General features: G+C 41.2%; 2 long non-coding RNA genes across 2 annotated transcripts in view; one reads left to right on the top strand and one right to left on the bottom strand.

Moving 5' to 3' along the window:
- Positions 1-3152, bottom strand: LOC121694283. The gene is made up of 3 exons (XR_006025722.1): positions 3039-3152; positions 2700-2732; positions 1-41 (listed from the first exon to the last, which is right to left on the bottom strand). It is a non-coding gene; the product is annotated as an uncharacterized LOC121694283 (long non-coding RNA).
- Positions 3153-3244: 92 nt separating this feature from the next.
- LOC121694284 overlaps positions 3245-8501 on the top strand; it is a 6804-nt gene continuing 1547 nt past the window's right edge. Inside the window, exons 1-2 of the long non-coding RNA XR_006025723.1 lie at positions 3245-3331; positions 3435-3438. This is a non-coding gene — a long non-coding RNA (uncharacterized LOC121694284). The remainder of the gene's footprint in view (positions 3332-3434; positions 3439-8501) is intronic.

Here is an 8501-nt window from a genome sequence, read left to right as displayed (position 1 = left end):
ATGAAGTGCAACCCATACATCAGGATATCAGGAGCAAGGATCTGTGAAAACATAAGTAGAGGGGAGAAAAAAAAGACATAAAGATATGTCGAGAAAACATTGCAGGACCATCCCTAAACAACACATCAGGACACCTTTCTTTCCTTTTTCATTTGATCACTACTGCAATTCATAGACATATGTTGTATACAGGTGAGACAAGGGTAAAACCGATGTGGGTATTTATGCTATTATAGAATAGGCTACTAAAATATAACTCCACAACTTCAAGTGTCAACACTGTAGTTTTGGAGGAGTATTTGTAGTTCTTATGCAGGAAAATCAGTATAGGCTACTTTGAACATTAAAAGCTGCATGCACTACGTAGTACACACATGCATACAATGCATTATTTTGGAGATAGAAATGTTGTACTGCTTTGTTTTTCAGAAAAACGGTAGTAGCCTATAACAGAATTTTTTGTCACATGAATTACCCAGACCCAAAGAAACAAATAGCTTATTACGTGAAACTGACCTGCTTATAATTTAATGTCAAACAACATCTCAACTAATTGAAAATCAGGATTGTATCACCATCACACTCATTCCGATAATTTAACCATAACGTGTCGTGAACAACGATTTATTTGGCTAATTATCATGTATTTGTCCACATCTTTTACCATTATAAGACATTGAATTGAACTAAGATATTGCTAATTTCAATTACCCAGACCCAAAGAAACAAATAGCTTATTACATGAAACTGACCTCATTATAATTTAATGTCAAACACCATGTCAACTAACTGAAAAGCAGGATTGTATCACCATCGCATTCATTTAGATAATTTAACCATAACGTGTCGTGAACAATGATTTATTTAATTGTCAATCATGATTTAACAATGATGTGTCACATGACAGCAACCAGCCTATCACACTGGGGCTCTTATACGGGGCTCTTCGGTGTTTTTAAAGCGTTTACATAACTCATAAAATCTGCAGATGACACAGCAATAGTGGGGTTAATACAGAATAGCGAGGAGACCAACTACAGGGCCTGGGTGGATCAATTTGCGAAATGGTGTAGGTCCAGCTGTCTTCTTCTAAATATACAGAAAACAAAGCAAATAATAATAGACTACAGTACATAACTGGGAGCCAGTCCCCCCAGTGTATGGTTAAAAATGGTGAGGATGTTGTGATTGTAGTCGAGTACAAGTACTTAGGCACAATCAGAGGCGCACCTTGTCAACAGGCAAGGCAGGCAACTGTTTGGAGCCCCAAGCCACTAAGGGGCCCCCGACCTGGTCTCAGCGCGTTTGCCGGTGGGTCGAGCGAGAATTTCGTCCATAGAGATTGAATGATATATTTATTTTGCGTGCTCCTGTCCTGTTGTACAAACAGTAGGCTACATCTGTACATATGTAGGCCCTATGCTATGGCCTTATAAACAGCGGATCTGAGTTCAAAAGAGTTAAAAGAATCCGCACATATTTAGGCTACTGTGGTAGCCTAAACGTCAATCGAGGGTGCAGTGATGACGGATCAACATCGGAGTTTGGCATTTAGCCTACTCAATGAAGTTAGATTAATGTTAATTGACAGAAAGATTGAACATGGTTTGCTACATCTATACGCCAGTAAACTTCAGCTAGCTAGTTACAGTAACAGTTACAACTAGTTAAGCAAGGAGACGGTTAACGTTATGTTTGTAATAGGGCTGTCAGCCATAACATGTTAATCACGATGCAGTAAGGACCAAGCATACGCGTTAATTTTTTAGAACCCGATTGACGCAAAGTGCTCCAAAAACACAACATTTCTTCTTTGTTACATTGCTCCGGAACTGTTCATCGCAGCAAGATGAAACCTTTAAGAGCAGAAGTGGGGCTTTCCAACGAGACTACACACTTGCCTGTACGATCAAGTATGGGTATGGGGGAAAAAATCATGAAATTAAATCAAATTGCATCATATTTACAGTCTACAGTTCTTTGCGTTTACCTGCGCACCCATTACTCTCGTTTGAATTACTCGCGAACCCGTGATCGCATAGATATGGCAAGCATATCAGATGAAAGAAGAGACACAGGGCTATCCATTGGTACCATGTATATCCTTCTGGGTTATACAACAGACGAAGTGATAGCAAAATAATAACTTCATATCGCTGGACTTACCCCACGTTTTTGTCTGTTTTTATGACAAAGCATGTTTATGATGCAACTTTATCGTGTGTTTCTCTATGGCAAAGCATGTTCATAATCCGGTTTTGAGATCCTAGCAAATTCCTGCGTGGCATCCAATTCAAGGCTCACATTGCATCCCAATTTGTTTGATGAACAAGACGTTACCTGCAGGACCATGCACTTTCTTTCCAGCTGGACTATCACAGTATGCACAACTGCACTTTATCATTCTATAAATGTGTAGTGGGGTCTGTGCCTTCTGCCCTGATGTTGTGTATGTGTGGGAGTGTGGTAGGGTGGGGGCGGTTGGGGTGAGGGAAATTCTGGTCTATATTCCGTCTTGTATTCAGTCTTGTCTAACTGTCTACTGTATGGCGCAGAACAATTTTCCGAAAGGACAAATAATAAATCTATCTATCTATCTATCTATCTATCTATTATTTTAGAAGATTTTGGTTTGATTTTGGTTTGAACACCTTTCTACGAAAATCAATCTTGGGATAAAGTAATTATACACTACTCACCCTGGGGCTCATATAGGGTTTTCCCTCTAGACCCTGCAAGTGGCAATAAAGACAATTTAGACCACCATGGCGTAAAGTATGCATGCTTAAAATGCAACAAGTACAAAAAATCATATACAGACACAAACACAATCATACACAATCATATTTTTATGTCTGTTGGACAATTCAATCATCCACACTCATCCCTCTCCTCCCAAGGGACATATGCATATCTTTACATTCAACGTAGTTTTCAACAACAACAATAACAAACAGCAATAAAGCTTTTCTACATATGGGTGTAGAATTTTTGATAACATATGGCTCCTTTTATCCTAAAGAATGTCAAATACATACCGACTGGCTCATCAAAACAGGAAAGGCTATCCAGACCAAGTCCATGTAGATCCTTCACAGTTGAAAATGAAGAGGCCTTATCTGAAAAAGATCAATAGAAACCTTACTCTAAATCCCCATCCAAGAACAATTACTATGTGTTCTCCTTTTCTTCAGTAGCAAATACACTGCCCGTGAATCAGAAATATATTGGTGTCCCAATATAATGTTTACTCATAACAGCTGGCAATAGTGATTGCATGCAGATAAGTAACCGTGCAGCAAGATTGTGTCAGCTTAATGTTACAGTTTGTGTTAGGAAACAGTAGGTGAGTGGCGTGGGTCAGCATAGGAGACGGTAGACGAGTGGTGCTGGACAGTAGGCAAGAGGCAAAAGATAGTAGGCAAGTGGCGCAGGGCAGTAAAGGAGACAGTAGGAGAGTGGCATGGAATAATAGGAAACAGACACGTCACCAACAACAGTGCGAGTGGCCTACTGTAATTACTGCTATTATTATCATTATTATGTATTATTATCAATTTGTTTTGTTATAGGCTAGACACACATTCCATATTCACTGTATAGGCTATTTCTGTCACTGTACACATGTCATCTGGAAAACTTGCCTATTTATCTAACTGTTGTACATAATTAATCTTGATCGTCTACATAACTGCTTCTTTGCACTTCTGGTTGGATGTCAACTGCATTTCATTGGCTCTGTACCTGTAGCCTACTCTTTTAAATTACAATAAAGTTGAATCTAATCTAAATCTAGCCTAATATAATCTCTAATATTATGGGCTACAAACATTGCAATTCTCTATTGAATTAAACCCCTCTCTTAATCAGGTTAAAGAAATACAAAATTATATTAAAATATAAGTGAATATCTAACATCTGAGAACTGCTGTATCAGAATACAATTGTTTTATAGCTGATATGTGGCCTAAAACAATGCGCGTTTTCACAACGAAATCTATTCACGTTCATCATGATTATCGATTATACATGCCTGGCTGATAGGCTACCTCCCAGCTGTTAGCTTTAGCCCACACTAACAATATTAGGCTACAATGTTAATTTACACAGACAACAGCTGTTTTACAGATTAATGTAACATTACATCATGCACGTTAGCTAAATTATAAGTTGTGCAAGCCTACTCTGAATTCACAGTATTGTCCATGCATAGGCTACTATTTCATGTTAAATCAACTTTAAAATGTTTTGCTCAATTGCTAGCAAAATGATCATGCTAGCGGCAGTAGCAAGGCTCACCTCATTTCCCATGTGGATTCTTCTTTTTTCTCCGTCCCTGCTCGGTTCTTGTTTCTGGATTCTGGGGTTCAGCCTTTGCTAGCTAGAAGGTGGCTCCTTCTAACCCACAACTCAAAGCAGGCTTAAGAGTATGAAACTGCACGTCAAAAGCATCAAATAACATTCTCGTCATTTTGGGTCGGGCTTTTTTGACAGATGACGTGGTTCTGTTGGCTCATTGAATGCGAAATACAACGTGATAGTAACACGATAATTACGTGCTGCTCAACACGTTTTTTAACAAGGAAACGTGTTACACAACACGTCCCAATAGATTAATTAACGTGACAGTGACACGTTCAGACGTGAGACTGGGTTGGCTACCCTATGGTCACGTTATAATCAGACTTCAAGCAGTGCAAAGCAGATGCAGCAGTGAATGGGTTGGAAGCCACCTGATGCTCTCTAGTGTAGTCAAAGAGTATAGAAGCAACTTCTATACTCTTTGGTGTAGTCTAGTCTACATCATACAGAAGGCTACAGAAAGTAAAGTAGGCCTAGCCTATCAATAAATATACAAGTATATTAAATCAAATATATTTAAACTAGGCTCTTAAAGTTGCCTTTATGAGAAGGAGAAAAGCAAACAGGAGTAAAAGGGAATTAAAGGGCCATCACCGTTTTTTTTTTTTTTTGGGGGGGGGGGGGGGTACAACGTGCTGACGTAATTAATATGCAAATTAGCGCGTGACGTCATCTAGCGACATTTAGCGACTTTTGGAGCTGGCTTTAGCTACTTTTCATTTGAAATAGTTGGCAACACTGGAATATCACACTTTTTGAAAAGGGGAAAAAGATGAAGACAACCGCTGACCCACGTAGGCTCACAAGTAAGAAGCATAAATCAGCATTAAACTGCATTAAGCCGTCACGTATGCAGCCTCATTTTTGTCAGCAGAAGTTCGTATCAGCAAATGTGGTTTGGTAAACGGGGAAACAGAAGTGATATAGTTTAACCTGGTCTGTTTGAACATTGCTGGGAATCTCAAGTGATACGTATCATACAAACCTTGCGAAGGCTTGGTAGCTTACATGTTTCGGATATATCACGTTGCACATGCACGTTGCACGAAGCCATCCTGAGGTGACAGCTGGAGCTGTAGAGTTGGAGTCTCCGATGCACAGGAGGACATTACGCTTAACTCAGGCACTTTACAGTAGGCTACAATCAATCAATCATACCAAACCAGAATAAAATGTCGGCTACATTTCAAATCCATCCCTCCACACATGTTGCATTGATTGAGAATGAACGTCTAAGAGTAGCCTGGGCGCTGGTGTTTTGCTCATCGGTTTTGACCCATGGGCAGAAAGCTATGGTTTTGCAACAGTGACGCTGCAAATAGCTTTAGGCTATTAGATGCGGGCTACTACCGCTATAATGGTTGACACCTCTCTCCGTTTTTTGCGCGGAGGTTTTTTTTGTTTTTTCGTGGATGATTTTGTTTATTAAAATATATTTTGAGCCAAAAGTGGAGGGCCATTGGCCCCCTGGCCACTGTGCTTCCGGGGCCTATGGCGAGGTGGGGCCACGTCTCTTATCTAAATCTGACCATAGAGTTGACTTTGGCGGAAAGCTGAAGGTGATTGCTGATAGGCTGTCCCAATCAGTGGTGCCTGCGCAATCCAATCACGTTTGAGAGGGAAACAACAAATTGAGGGTTTCCAAAATGTTTCTTTTTTCCTTTTTTTTTTAGAAGAAGTAACGGGTACTCACGGTTATGGATAGAAATGTAGTGGAGTAAAGAGTACAATATTTGCCTTGAGTAAAGTCATGAGTACTCCCCAAAAATGATACTCGAGTAAAGTACAGATCCCTCAAGTACTCAAGTGTACTCCGTTACTGTCCGGCTCTGGCTATGTTCATATATCCTCAAACAAACTGATCTATTGGGGGAATTGCTCCACTTTCTGATTCACCTGCTCCAAACAACAGGTGTGAAAACACACCTCGTTCTCTGAATCTGAACTTTCTATCTTCTATGTGCGTTGATGTCTGCATCATTGTGTACGTCCAGGAAATATTTTTGGTCCTGAAGAGTGACCGCATATGAGATATGCAGACTGTGCACGTCTCACAACGGACATGTGACACAGCCAATGACATTCATATATTTCCAAAATGACACTGACTGACCTATAACCTCATCTGCCATCAGATTTGTGTCACATGCATGAGATCACGAGTTTGAATCATGAGATCATGGGAATGATTAATTAAAAGTCCTCGAGTACGAATGTCACACTGGTAAAGGCCTCTCTAATAGGATGCATTTCTGTGTCACATTCTGTACACACACACACACCTAGACAGGCATATGCATGCACACACAAACACACACGCACACACACACAAACACACACACACACACACACAGACAGACACACACATACACACAGACACACACACACACACACTTACACACCATCCACAGTTTGACAGAGGCATGGTCACATCCACAGCCATTCTTTCAGACTGCCGTCATCTCTACTGTAATCCATAGACCACTCTGGTCCCTGGGTGGAGTCATTGTCTTTGTGTGTGTGTGTGTGTGAGGTGTATGCTTGACCCAGTTTTTGGGTTTTACGAGCTCGACCTGCAGGCTCAGGTTCCAGAACTCTCAGGGTTCCAGCATGACGGGCGTGCTATGCTGCCGTTGCCATGGCAACACATCTGGATTCGGACCAGCTCCGCTGTGAGTCCAGTGGGCTCCTGTTACGGCCGATTAGCCAGTCAGCACGGTCAGCAGATTTGTATCACCCCTTCACCTTTCACACTCCTCTTTTTCTACTCTCTATCCCTCCTTCCAGGCCTTACACCCTTCTCTTTTTCTACTCTCTATCCCTCCTTCCAGGCCTTGCACCCTTCTCTTTTTCTACTCTATCCCTCCTTCCAGGCCTTACACCCTTCTCTTTTTCTACTCTCTATCCCTCCTTCCAGGCCTTGCACCCTTCTCTTTTTCTACTCTTTATCCCTCCTTCCAGGCCTTGCATCCTTCTCTTTTTCTACTCTCTATCCCTCCTTCCAGGCCTTACACCCTTCTCTTTTTCTACTCTCTATCCCTCCTTCCAGGCCTTACACCCTTCTCTTTTTCTACTCTCTATCCCTCCTTCCAGGCCTTACACCCTTCTCTTTTTCTCTTCCTCCTCTCCCCATTTCCCCTTTCTTCTCTCTTTTCTCTATCCTCCTCTCCATTCCTCCTTTCTTAAGTCCTCTTCTCCGACACCCCTGTCTCTATTTTCACTTTCTCTCTCCATCTCTCTCTCTCTGACCCTCCCTCATCACTTTCTCTTTCTGTTTCTCTCTATCCCCCCTTCACCCCTCATCACTCTCTCTTTCTCTCTCCCTCTCTCTTCCACTCATCACTCTCTCTTTCTCTCTCCCTCTCTCTTCCACTCATCACTCTATCTGTGTCAGAAAGTTAGACAATCAATCGACACCTGAGAATTAGTCAAAGTAATAATAATAATAATAATAATAATAATAATAATAATAGTAATCATAATAAGCTTAATTTGTATAGCACATTTCACACACAGAATGCAGCTTAAATTGCTTTACATTTGGAGCACTTAACACATTAGGGGCAGCCGTGGGCCATTAGGGGGCAGCCGTGGGCCATTGTAGGGCAGCCGTGGCCCACTGGTTAGCACTCTGGACTTGTAACTGGAGGGTTGCCGGTTCGAACCCTGACCAGTAGGCTTGGCTGAAGTGCCCTTGAGCAAGGCACCTAACCCCTCACTGCTCCCCGAGCGCCGCCGTTGAAGCAGGCAGCTCACTGCGCCGGGATTAGTGTGTGCTTCACTTCACTGTGTGCTGAGTGTGTTTCACTAATTCATGGATTGGGATAAATGCAGAGACCAAATTTCCCTCACGGGATCAAAAAAGTATGTATACTTATACTTATACAATAATAGAGAAAAAGAAAAAGAAGAAAAAATAAAATAATAATAATACAAACAAACAAGCAAACAAACCAAAAAGTAAAACATCAGATATTTAGAATTACTGTAAGTAAAGATGAGAATTCACAGGATGGTAAGGAGATAGATACAACAACACATTGTACAACCAGTGCAGCGAATTAGGAAGACCCTGTAAATAGCAGCAGTGGAATGTAAAATAATGTGAAGAAATAGGCTGCAAGATAAAACGAGTTAAC

This window comes from Alosa sapidissima, chromosome 20 (genome assembly GCF_018492685.1).
Source record: "Alosa sapidissima isolate fAloSap1 chromosome 20, fAloSap1.pri, whole genome shotgun sequence".
In the NCBI taxonomy this organism is placed as follows: domain Eukaryota; kingdom Metazoa; phylum Chordata; class Actinopteri; order Clupeiformes; family Clupeidae; genus Alosa; species Alosa sapidissima.
The sequence above is the reverse complement of the archived record's forward strand: the minus strand, read 5'-3'. Positions and strand labels throughout refer to the sequence as shown.